Genomic DNA, 8,551 nt, shown 5'->3' on the forward strand with positions numbered 1-8,551 from the left:
CGATGGCTTTACAGAGCAATTTCCATACCAGTTTAACTGGGGAAGGAGTACAATTACTGATGTTAACCCTTGTCAAAGCTCTCCACAGCACAGTGCAACTTCTGATTAATGATTTGAGTTTTTTCTTCTGCATTCACTTTGTTATAATTACTTAATTTTTGAGAAAAATGTTGATATTGTTTTATTTCTGGATACTTTTAAGGTTTTGTTTTTTTGCTAAATGCTAAGTATATGTTTACTAATGTGGTTTATTGGTTTTGGTATATTTGGTATAATAGTAAAACTCCGGAGTATAATAATATAATTAATTCATTAAGTAAGAGGTACCTCTCGTAATTGATGCATTTAACAACCTTATGCAAATTTATATTTACAAATAATTACTTAAATGATCATGATCAAGGTTTTAATGTGTTAATATGCCTAACCTATTATTATTTTCAGATTGAATCCTGTGATTCTGCAATTGTTGAATTGGATGTTCTCACACAGAAAAACCTTTCACTTTCATTTTTTAACACTAAAACAAATTACCATATACCTCATTTGTAGAAAAATATTCTGTTAGAGAAAAACTGCCGTAAAGAAATTATTTTATTTACAACCTTTCTGGGCAAGGAAAATGTCACTGTTGAATGGCAGATGTCTTGACATGATCGGAAAATTCCTGTCTTGCTGAAAGTAGGCAGTGAAGTTGATGCTTTCCTGGGAAGGTGTTGCAGATGTTGTTTAAAATTTATAAGGAATTTGCATTATTTTATTTTATTTCTCTATTTTATGGATTGCAGTGTAGATATTACTCTGGTTAAATGTGAAATTTTAAACCCACTATCTCGTTACAGATTTATAAAACTATTGAGTTTCAGAGAAGGGAGTGGGGACAAAAAAAGTATAACAGTTTAATATGTTAATAGTAGTATTGCAGCAGTATAAAAATAATAATAAAAGTACATGTTTGCGCATCTATTGATACTGTATATGTATAACAAGTGAATAAATATTAATTAAAATTAAAAATTGTGATTTATGGAAAGGGACCAAGTGGGAAGATGTAAAGTATACACAGAATGAAGGCTTGTGGCGAAGCTCTGAAGGTAAGCCTGTCGCCCCAAAATTACTCTTGCAGGCATTGGCACAGATGTCTCATGGACTGACCCATGCAGGTAAGATGGCCATGATAAGTCAGATTCAGACTTACTGGTATGCTCCAGGTTTTGCATCGGAAGCAGCCAGATATTGCAACTCTTGTATTATCTGTTTACAGAAAAATGCAGGGTGATCACTTAAGACAATACCTTCATGTCTTCCCAAAAACACATCAGGTCCTTTAATAGTTACATAGATTGATTTCATGTTTCATTCAGCTTCCACTAGGGTATTATGTTTTAGTATGTTTTGTTATATTTAGTCATGTTTTGACGTGTTTAGATAGCATAAAAAAAATGCCAAATAAATTGCTAAAATTTTGTCTATAGGTATAGTACATTTTATATAATATTGTCTGACCAAGACACACATTATACTAGACTAATTTTTTGTGTCAAATTCTCAGAATAGAACAACAGTTATATACCTCAATTAAAAAGAGAAATCTGAGGTTTAAATGAGACTAATAAAAAACAACTTTCTAAGATATGCAAATAGACTGATTTGCAGTGGCCGGAAGTTTTGATATTATTGCATTCAATCAGAATCACCCTTAAAGGAGAAATGAACATTTCCCTTATGAGATACTGTTTGGAAACAATGCAATATTAATTTGCAACTGCATATGAACTCAGTAAGATAAATGACTTAACTGTGACTTATCTTATCTCAATAAGTAATCAGCTAAAGAAGATACTGACTGGTGTGATAGGCACACAATTAGTTCCTGTGGAAGGTGCTTGTCATGAACTAAAACCTGGCAATGAGGTAATGGTCCAGAATTTCCTGAGATCAGGCTCGCTGACAGAGCAGTGGGAAGGATCTTATCAAGTTTTGCTGAAACTCCAATGGCTGTTAAGATAAAGGAGAAGATCGCGTGGATCCATGCGACACGTTGTAAGAGTCACGCCTCCTGACACAGCCTCTACACGTCACCAGTGAAAGCAACAAGTGAGTGTTTCTTACGGGCACAATAAACCCCAGGCCACTTGCCAATGCAGTAACTTTGAAGAGGTACGCAACTCTAAAGAGTACTGTGAAGATCAGGACCAGCTGAACAGAGCAATGCTGATGGGCCCAAGGCCAGATATGGGACTTTGGGGGTGCATTCTTTCCTGGGGAACTCTGATTATAATGACTTTTGCTTTAGTTGAATTTACCAAGTACATGTCAATATTTACTGACAATGTGAAGAATGACACAGATATTCCACATAACATGTCAAAGGGAAGCACGACTGATAGTTTTTATTAATACACTAGTGATATGTCAAGTAAGAAGTGTGTCCGCAAAGCCTTACAACAGGGATATCACAGAAATTATTTATCTGGGAATTCAATGAAAGAAATGCATGGGAGAATTGCGAACACACTCAATGAGACTGATTGTTGGGTTTGTACACACTTGCCTATGAATGTAGAAGCAGGCATACCTATGCTAGCACACTTCATTAGCATGGCTGATATGTTAAATAGAGAGTGGTCTTGTCATAAGCATCCCAGTGGACAATATACTTGTGCTAATCAGAATCCGAAGATGCAGGCTATAGTTGACTTCTCATTCCAGAATGTGTCAATACCAATTCATGCTCCTGCTTTATGAGTAACTGTTACTACGGGAAAACCTGAATTTTGCATGAACATAGATGATGTCGTACGTAGAGGACGGAACATGTATTTTACTGTTGGGTCTAGTCCAACTGTAAAGCTAAAGGTTAAAGGACAGAATTTGGGTACCAAGACAGTAGGGGAGCGACCTTTGTGACTAAGTTGCCTGCTCAGTCTTGGATTAGTTCTAGTTGGTATAACATTAAAGTCAAAGGACTTTTAATGAAGAATCAGACTTTAGTTCAATTAAAAAGAAATATGTGTACTTTTGACAATGCAACTTGTATGGATGCTGCAGGAAATGAACACGGCTTACATTATGGCATACATGGGATATTTTTATACCAGTGCAGGCTTGCCTATGCCTAAGGTAATTTTTTCCATATCAACTATTTTCCTGGTAGAAAATGTTATTTCAGAGATTTTTACTGTTATCGATCAAATGGTGGATGAATTGATTGTTTCCATTAATCAGACAGTGGAGGAAGTTGCTCAAATAAGGAAAGTAGCTTTACAGAATAGGATGGCAATAGATCAGTTGTTGGCAGCAGAAGGAGGTACGTGTGCAGTGATAGGCTAAGAATGTTGCACCTATATTGATGATAATAGGGTAGAAATTGCTGGACATTTGACAAAGGTGGCAGAGATTCAGAAGTAATTATGGAAGATAGGAGGAGGAGAAGCTGTTTGGTACCCTTGGGGATGGCTAGGTATAGACATTATCAAACTCCTTTCTGGAATCATTCAGTATATTGTGTGTGGCGCAATGGTGATAGGTATAGCATATTTGAGTATCAAATGTGGGCCTACTATATTTGTTTGATGTTGTAGAAGGATCAATAAGATAGAAGCACAACATGAGATGACCATTGTGGTTGTAGATGAGGAGACTCTGTTGGGCCAGGATCCACTGGCGGAGGAGAGATCTCAGATTTTCTATAGTGAAATGAAACCAGCCTATGAAAGTCTTCCACTACCATGGTCTGCTGATACCTATCAAATTCTGAGCAAAGAAGAAGTTGTCATACATGAGAACTTTATATATGAGCTAGGTGATGAGGGATGTGATGGAGGAAATGCTGAATATGTTACACATTAATTAATTTCTAGCTTCAACTAGTTATATTATTCCTTTCTTAGCCACACCAGAAGGTTCATATAAAATATAGGGACACCCCCTGTCTGGTATGGTGAGTATTAGCATACAATCCCATCCTTATCCAATTATTTTATCCTTTGGCGTATGTCTACCTACTCCTCCTTAGTGATCATTTGAGATAAACCTTCTTAATTTGTGTATGTAGTATGCAGAGAAGGGAATGATATGGCAGCGTGAAGACAAGATGGCGGCTGAATGAAACCATTGCTAATCTTTTTTTTATATAACTATGCTTTTAATTAATTTGCTTATATGTGCAAACATTTTATTCTTAATGCAACCTTTGCAAGATTTGCAAGGCTATAAGGAAGTATACCCAGCTTCAGGCTATGTCTGGCTTAAAATACCAGGTTGTGATAGGCCATTTATCGCAATCATGAGGAACCTAAAAGTATGTATAAAGGTTAGATGCCCTTTTTGATGTCTGGCTCATAAACACATGATTATTGCTACGTGACTATAATAATGAGATTGGATTTCTTCCAAATAGGTGGTAATATAATTATTTGATTTGCATTAGGTCTTAGGGGAGTGGGATAATGACTATTGTTTGAATCATTTGATTGGTTTATGTGTAAAATCATTTTTGGTATATAATTTCTGTACAATCAATGTATGGGCAGCTTGCAATGATATTTCTGCAGCTCTGTACGGACATACATAAATACAAATCTTCAAGGGCACTTCATCGTTTTATCTGATAATTTTCCTTATCATTGTGCTCAACTCTGGAACATTCGCTGTGCAAAAACATGCCAGATACATTCTCACAACCATCTTACAATTATTATGCTTTGGTCCCACTGCCTGTCACATACTTTAGTTAAAGAAAAACCTATATTTGTAATTTAAAAAAAAATCCCACTTACAAATGGAATATAATGCCAACGTATCTACACATGCAGTATCAGCAATCCTCCATAAAATGCTTTAATACCTCATCCTCTAGTTTCACATACAGGAAAAGTGTTAGGTTAACAGAAATATACCTAATCTATAAATATGCTGAGTATTACTAGAGAAACTAAAAATACCACTGCAGCAAACCAAGAATAGTTGATGCCTGACACTGGGAATCATCAGACTGCCGTCATACTAGTTTTCACATTTAGAAGTGTTGTTTTGTACTGTATTACTAATACGATGCTAAATAAGGATACTCAAGTGTTAAGATTCAGAAGGAAAAAAAAGCACAAATTATCTGAACACTATACAGTAAGTGAATAAGACTACTGCAGTCTGCAAATATTTAGCAATTATTCTTCCTACAGTATATCTATTCCCATCATGCATTGTAGAACAAATTAAAATAATACGTCTACTTCCTGAAATATGACACATTCAATGAAGATGTCAGATAAGACCCATTTCCACTCTTCCATTCTTTCAATATTCTTGCTATAAACTCTCTTGTTGAAATTTAGGTTTTCTTATCAATAACATGATGATGCTATGCAGATCATTGTTATTTATATTTAAAATCACTATATCATGTTCATGTAATACAAGGAGAAACAGTAGAAGGAGAAAGCTTTGCTGTGCAGTATAATTTCAGTTATACAAGCAATATAGCAATTGGGCATGCATACAAATTCATGTTCTAGTCTTGGTTACTTCCCGCAATTTATTCTGAAAATAAATCCCAGCATTTGGCCTAATAGTTTTTATGTTCTTTTAGAATGATCATCTGTTTTTTCTGAACCATTAAACCAATGGCGTTAAAGCCAGAAACTGTACATTTTTTTACATTAATTCCCTTTTTCTGCTTTGTGCAGCTGCAATCAGAAGCAATCAGAATACATTACCTAACTCCTCCATGTTTATTAATAAATAAAATCACTAATGAGTTGTAAAGCATTTAAAATAATGGTGTCATTAGGAGATGATGTCATATGTCATTGTGTGATTTCATTCAAGACCACAAATCTGATCATTTATAAAAAGGAATAAATATTTTTCTGCATCTCTAGCCTTTACCAAGTGTATCATAATTATTTGTAAATTAAAATGTACTGAATATTTTGTTATTAATTAATTCATTGTATCACTTGATTTCATAAAACAGGAACAAGCATCTGACAAAATTAAATTCATAATTGCAAGGGATTCCAAATGTGTAGAAATGTTAGCATACAGAATAATTTACACTTGAAAACAGTCAGAACAGAGGATTTAGAGGTGAGTGTTTGCACGTGCGCACTTTGGGTCTGATTCAGCAAGGATCGCAACTGCGATTACGCATGCAATCAGCTGATTGTTGTGTTCTGAGCTTGCATATGCATTGAAGTGCACGTGCACAAACACTCCACTGTGATCGGAAATGCGATCGCAGTGACTACTAAAACCCATTACAGAGTGATTGACAGGAAGTGCCATTTGTGGGAGGTGACAGGGAGTGGTCGGCAAAATGCAGGCGTGCCAGTGCATTTGAACACCGTTGCATGGGCATGCATAAATTATCCACTGTGATGCCATACGCAGCTTGTGTACTCAGTGCGAAATGAGGTTAGCAATTTCTGATTAAGATCAGAGCTTGTGCAAGTGTGCGTGAGGCTGCGATGGTACTCAATGTTACCGATGGTTTTGCAGTTTTGCTAAACATTACGGATGTGTGTAAGGTAAGGTGGGCATCTTTATGTAGTTGTCACATCTGTAGAAGAAGTATGGGAAACTGTGAGCCTTAGTTGCGGGAGGAAGCAGAGTTGGGGGGCCTGGATATATGTTCTCCTCATCCACAGATCTTGGGTGTTGGCGAGACCTGGGCAAAGATGCGGAGTCTAACCTACAAGGTGGTGTTTGCCAGTGACCCCTCCATGCGGGATTTGGACTTAGCTGCACCCTGCAAGCAGGTCGCGGTCCTTTGACCAGGTACCCAAGCCCCGTGGGAATGGAGACACAGATAGCAATGGCCCTGGGAAGAAATGCCTAGAACAAGGCACTTAATAATACTTTCCAATAACAATGTTAGGATACTTGTAGTATAGGAAACATGCTGGTAATTGTGCACTCAGGCACGGAGAGCACTAGGAATGTTTGTCAAATAGGCAGAGATGTAAACTCACGGTTGCACGGGAGGTCACTAGCAGTGTGGAGACACAGACTGGAATGGTAAGCTCTGTTGCACGGAGAATCACCAGAGAAGTTTGGGCACACAGGTGGAGGTGGTAACACACTGCTGCATGGAGGATCACCAGAGACGTTTGGGCACACAGGTGGAGACAGTAGCACACTGCTGCATGGAGAATCACCAAAGATGTTGGGGCACACAGGTGGAGATGGCAGAACACTGCTGCAAGGAAAATCACCAGAGACATTTGGGCACCCAGTTGGAGATGGTAACACACTGCTGCACGGAGAATCACCAGAGACGGGAGACACACAGGTAGAGATGGTAACACACCGCTGCATGGAGAATCACCAGAGACGGGAGACACACAGGTAGAGATGGTAACACACCGCTGCACGGAGAATCACCAGAGATGGGAGGCACACAGGTAGAGATGGTAACACACTGCTGCTGACACAATGGAGCAAGAACCTGGACCGGTAACTCAACTAATAGGCACTAGGAGACAACCGTTGTTCAGGCAACTTCCTGTAGCCTTTGAGTCGAATATATACCCAGGGGAACCCTTTGATAGGTGCACAGCATCAGCTGACTACTCACCTATCCTGCAACGGAGATACTGTCACATGGGCAGACTGTCATGGCGGCGCCCATGTCAGGAACTCCGATCCCCGGCACCGGACCGCCCGCAGTCTTCTGCATGCGGGGAGAATACTCAGCTTCTCCCCCGCTGCCGCGCCAGCCACTCGACTGCCAGGGATGTCAGAGGAAGCCGGCGGGGCGGTAAGGGAGTGCCGATCCCCGGCTGAACCCTGACAGTAGTGCTGTAATGGCATAGCGATCACAATGGATTAGCATATCTTTGCAGTGAGACTGCGTGTGTACTTACTATTGCATTTGCAGTTGCGATACTTGCTATATCAGGCCCTAGGTCTGTATTCTGATTGACATGGATATTAATATGCATGAAATCTTAATTTAAACATAGATGCACCTGGGAAAAAGAACTATGATCATCTCCAAGCTTGAACCAAACTTTTATAGGTGCAAATTTTCATTTGGTATGGAATATATTGAACCCCTTTGCTGCAGAGAACAGGTGGAGTTTGTCTTCTAGATATACAACAAGACTGTGGAGGGCAAGCTCCACTCATCCTCTGCAGAGAGGGGCTAAATAAATGTTTGGTGTATTACCTCTTTTACATACTGCATTTTCACTGCTGACTTGATGACTTTCTTGATTTGATGAGACAGACAGAAGTTCTCTTGGGTTTGATACCTGATGGGTGGAAAAAAGCACATCCATTACTTATGGCAAGTCAAGACTAATCAGGTCCATGGCACTGGGAATACTAACAGTGAGTTTAACTCCAAGCAACATATTACAGCCCTTGAACAAAGTGTTTTACATATTGCACTTATTGTTCTTATGAATCTGCAGTATATGAATTGCAGAAAATATAATTGTTTTTATCCCTGCATCAGATCAGCATCATGCTTGATCCTAGGTTTAAGTCATATGTAATGTCTTTCTTTCCAGCTGGAACAAATCTTGAGAGATGTTAAGAGCTC

General features: G+C 38.5%; 1 pseudogene; it reads left to right on the forward strand.

Annotated features, from left to right (window-relative positions):
- The first annotated feature begins 2,412 nt into the window (after positions 1-2,412).
- On the forward strand, positions 2,413-3,852 carry LOC148542156 (uncharacterized; annotated as a pseudogene).
- The last annotated feature ends 4,699 nt before the right edge of the window (positions 3,853-8,551 follow it).

This window comes from Taudactylus pleione, unplaced genomic scaffold (assembly GCF_031769625.1).
Source record: "Taudactylus pleione unplaced genomic scaffold, aTauple2 ptg000015l, whole genome shotgun sequence".
Taxonomy (NCBI): Eukaryota; Metazoa; Chordata; class Amphibia; order Anura; family Myobatrachidae; genus Taudactylus; species Taudactylus pleione.